Here is a 4,745-nt window from a genome sequence, read left to right as displayed (position 1 = left end):
CTTGGTGCTGTTCATTGCTTTATTGAATCACGCTCTCATTTTTCTCTTTAATGTCTATTCTCTTTGTCTAATCCCAAGTTTAATTCTTTTTACTCGTTTCAGGTTCTAGAGCTTGCTGGTAACGCAGCGAGAGACAACAAGAAGAATCGAATTGTTCCAAGACACATCCAACTAGCAGTGAGGAATGATGAGGAGCTAAGCAAGCTTTTGGGTTCGGTTACCATTGCAAACGGAGGTGTTTTGCCCAACATTCACCAAACCCTTCTTCCCAAGAAAATGGGAAAGGGCAAGGGTGATATTGGATCTGCATCTCAGGAGTTTTAGGCCTCTTTTTCTTGGTCTTTTGTTTTGTTTTTGGGTTTTTATTTTAACAGTTGTATAATATAGGATGGTTTAGTGTTAGGGTTCTCTGATTTTGGGGTTCTGAACTCGTTTATGGTATCTTTTTGAGCAAAGCAGTAATGTGTCAAGTTAATTATATTGAATTTACATGGTTCTTTTTTCCTGTTCTTTCTCTCATTGTTTTGGGAGTTTAATCTGCCTTGGTCTGTTTGCAAAGTTCTGTGGTATAAGAAATCATCAGAAACAATGGTTTTTGTCTGAATTTCCTTTCCTGGATGAGCAAGGACCGATCAAGATGATTTTGCAGACTGTACAATCTTCATGTATTGCTCATTGGATCATGCTAAATGTAAAAACAGAGCAATCTAAGAGTTCAAGTTGAACTAAAAGGTTCTAATCATAGCCAACTTCCATGCAATTTGAGCATGAAGTATAGAAGACAGTTTTAATTATGATGCTAGTTACATCATGGGCAATGAATTGAAGAAATTTTTGCTTGTGGAAACCACTCTACAACTGTGCAGGCCACTCTCACAAAGGACAGCAGATTGACGGATGCTCTGATACAGCTTGGGAAGCAGCTCGATTTGCCTCCCAACATCAGCTTCTTCTATTGTAATAGTATTTGATGCAGCCCATTTAACTTGATCATCTGCTTGACTTTCAGTGTAACCCAACCACCTAAGTACTTTATCCAGCTGCTTCCATTAATGGGAAGCACTGGCAGTTAGTAATCTGAAAATACCTCATGGCAACATCATTTGAGTAGAAGAATGTACCTTGTCAACATCATTACGGAGTCCCTCTATGGATCCAAATTGTAGATGCTCAGCGACTAGGCTTCCTAAGACCACGCATAAAAAGTTGTTCAGATTCTGCAAAGCATAATATCAGGCAGAAATACGATGCGAGTAATGCTCTTCATATGATTAATAAGACCATTGCACTTGGTATGCGTGCGCGTCTCAGGTTTGTAGAATGCACTCTGTTTGACTGTACCTATGAGGCTGTGACTTTGGAACAAAGCTTGAGTTCTATGAATTGTCAATATTAGCATGCTTGTGATTCGTCTCTTCCCACATTTCTTCCCTCACCTTCAGTGATATTTTGGAAATGGAAATACTGCAAATAAACCAAATTCCATGCACTGTATACCATAAAGACTTGGAGACCATTTCATTCTTTAATAATTTTTCTTTTCCTTAGTCATCACCTACACATGATACTAAAAGAAAAGCATTACAAAAGAACAGATGAACAAATTATTCCTGTTAGACTATCAAACTATAGTTAATAGTTTTTGTTAGTACCAGCTGAAGTTGCTTCATCTCTTGCTATCCTACAAGTCATCTATTATCTGATTTCTATTGTGCTTTTCGGACAAGCTTTCAGTCAATTCTTCTGTTAGCCCTCGAACCTAGGAACTTAATGATGCGGGTGCAGCATGCATCTGGCCACCAAGACCAAAGAAGGGCCCTCAAACAATTGGTAGAACCCAAGAGTTGCAGAATAGTGGACGCTAACTGGAGAAAAAGAGAGCTTCTCATCTTGTTTGAAATGCTACGAGCACTCGCCTGCAAGGTGCAGATATACATAACTTATAAGTTGTCTTAGCAAGTTAGCATTACCATCATAAGTTTAACAAAGGATAAATATAACGCTACACAATTTTATAAATGGATTATAGAGTGCCATATTCATAATAGATATTCAATGTATGTTTTTACTCGAATTAGATATTCAAGGGCACTTAGCAAAAAAGTGAAGGAAGGAGATTCTAAAATTATACAAATTTAGCATTTAAGAACATTGGTGGATCATAAAGAGAAAATCTTAAAGAATTTAGAAATGAGATCAACAAATGCCTTGGAACAAGTAAAAGATGGAAATTAATAAATACCTTTTCACTGAAAAGAGGCAACTCATCATGTTGAGCCCTAGAGGTAGAGCCACTTTTGTCTTCAGAACAAAAGCTAATGAGCTGCGGTAGATTATGAAGTCTCAAAGATCGTAATTGAAAAAATTCATTTGTATCGTCTGCACCATCATCATTAATGATATATTGGATCATCGAACCATTTTGGGTATGGAGATTTTTCAAATACGGTAAGCTTTCTTCATCTATGAACTATTGCATTGCAATCTTGATACCTTCAAGTTCATCTAAATATAGACCGTCAAGTTTCTTCAACAACAACTTAATTTCATGACCCAAATGATCAATGCTCGTACTTAACTTGAGTTTCAGAGTCCTTGAATGCTCAAACTCACCAAATCATTCCCATTCCTTCCCTATGAAACTCTTGTATCTTTCCAACTTTTGCAACTCTTTAAAGAGCAAGCCCCTTGACATGGCCTCGGCATCAGGAATATGGACTTCTAAAGTGGTCAAACAAGACAAAGTATTCAATTCAGCAAGACTAGCATTGCTTTGTTGGTTGGCATGTCCCCCTACTTCCCATTGAATAAAAGTGCCACCCATATATAATTCTTCTAACCTTGACAAACTTGATAAGACACCTGGTGGAATTATTTTGAGTTTTGTACAATCACTTAAATCTAATAACTTCAGCTTAGCCAGTTGCTTAATTTCATTAGGTAGAATTGTAATATCAGATTTCCAAAGGCTAAGAATTTCTAAATTCTTGAGCTCTCCGATAATGGTTATATCTCCGAATTTACATTGATGTAGGCACAATGTACGAAGGCTTGTTAGGAAACAAATTGATGAAGGTAAAGAAGAAAAATGCATTTTAGACAAATCTAAGACCTTAAGATTTGTTGTTTCCCTAAAGAAGTTAGGTGGCACTTTCAAGAAAAGATCCTTGCTAGACATCATGAAAAGAACAAGCTGTGGACAATTCAACTCATAGGGTAGCTCTCCAATTACACTAGGATATCGCAAATGAATCTTGTTCAACTTTCTCATTGTCTCTCCATCAGGCCAATCTTTCAGAACATCTTCCTCATTTAATGCAAAGACGTGATTCTCTGAAGAAGCGATTGACATGGCGACATCATAAACAAGATCATTCATATCAAAGCATCGGTAATTTATGTTACTATCAAGTAACAAACAAGAGGCTTTGAGATTACTCACCACTGTTAACAACCTATTTCGTGCTTCCTCCACGGTGTTGACACCATTAATTAAACCCAAACCAGTGGCATATATCAACAAGTATTCGATGCTACCATGACGCAATAGACTGCAAAGCAGGAAAACCTGTTTAAGTTCTTCACTTTCTAAATGATTGTAACTCAACTCTACAGCTGAATATATGGCTGCAGATATCCCAGTGAAGTTGTTTAAGGAAGGCCTCTGTAGTTGCCTTAAAGCATCCTTCCAAGCATATAAACTTTTATTTCTCAATGCCCTTGCAACTGTTGCAATGGCCAGCGGCAATCTCGCACATCTTTTGGCTACCTCAATTGCTGTAGATCTCAACTCAGCACTTTCAACATTGTCCCCAGCCATTCTTAAACAAGAGCCAAGCTTCTTCATCGTCTAAATTATCAACCTTGCAAAAGTTTTCTCAGCATCCATCTCATTGAGAAGAACATTTGATCTTTGACGTGAACAATATCTTGCATCCCTTGTGTTGGTTTAAATGGAATTCCAACTTCCTCCAGATCTAGTCTTTTCCAAATATATCTAAAAACAACAAGAACCTTCTTCTCTTTCTTCAACCTTTCGCACAATCTACGTGCTCTTACAACCGTACTCTTATCTTCCAGTCTGAGACCCAATAATTCTGCAATTTGATCTTGAATTTTTTGAATGTCAGGAGTCTGAGTCACATTTACGGTAACCACAGAATCAAATAGCTTAAGTTCTTGGACTTGTCTGGAAACTTCATTGACTAGTGATGTTTTACCCACACCAGCCAACCCGTACACCCCTATCATGCTGATAAGAGCATCTTTCACTGCCTCCATGACATCGTTGAAAACCTTTTCTCTTGATTTAAAGGTCTCAAAGTCTTTGGGAGATGCGTCCAATAGAGCTTCTGGAACATCACGGTATCCCACTCTGTTAAATAGACATTGTCGAATAAGGTCGTCAACAGCGGCAGCACCTTGTTCTGCTTTCCTGCTAAGCTGGTAGCGAGACTTAATATTGGGACACAAGCCAAAGAAGCACTTGTTTTTTGCTTTGCCTTGAAGATCCTTCACCTTCTTTTCCTCTTCATTGATTACCTTGTCCACTGTTTTGCTCCAATGTAGGACGTCCGCTTTTATCTTCTCTCCGTTCCTGTCCGCAGCGTCAACCTGTTTCTGCACACTTGTTCTTTTTGCTATCAACATCTGAAGTTTCTCGTTGAACTCGTTAACATTGTTCTTGTAGATGATTACATATCTGATATGAAGATTAATTTCTTGGAAGATGCCTTTCGCAATCT

The 4,745-nt window shown here is 38.0% G+C and overlaps 2 pseudogenes across 1 annotated transcript in view; one reads left to right on the top strand and one right to left on the bottom strand.

The window, feature by feature from the left end:
- Window positions 1–57: 57 nt before the first annotated feature.
- LOC149527306 (histone H2AX pseudogene) lies at window positions 58–506 on the top strand (annotated as a pseudogene).
- A 141-nt stretch (window positions 507–647) lies between these two features.
- LOC110416023 (disease resistance protein At4g27190-like) overlaps window positions 648–4,745 on the bottom strand; it is a 6,834-nt pseudogene continuing 2,736 nt past the window's right edge. The window contains exons 2-4 of the transcript XR_016351157.1: window positions 2,243–4,743; window positions 1,653–1,916; window positions 648–1,186 (exon numbers count right to left, since the gene is read on the bottom strand). The product of XR_016351157.1 is annotated as a disease resistance protein At4g27190-like (transcript). The remainder of the gene's footprint in view (window positions 1,187–1,652; window positions 1,917–2,242; window positions 4,744–4,745) is intronic.

The sequence above is a fragment of the Theobroma umbraticum genome, unplaced genomic scaffold (assembly GCF_002168275.2).
Source record: "Theobroma umbraticum cultivar Fairchild unplaced genomic scaffold, ASM216827v3 scaffold_147.0, whole genome shotgun sequence".
Taxonomy (NCBI): Eukaryota; Viridiplantae; Streptophyta; class Magnoliopsida; order Malvales; family Malvaceae; genus Theobroma; species Theobroma umbraticum.
Note: the sequence above shows the minus strand (reverse complement) of the source record. Positions and strands in the feature narration are given on the sequence as shown.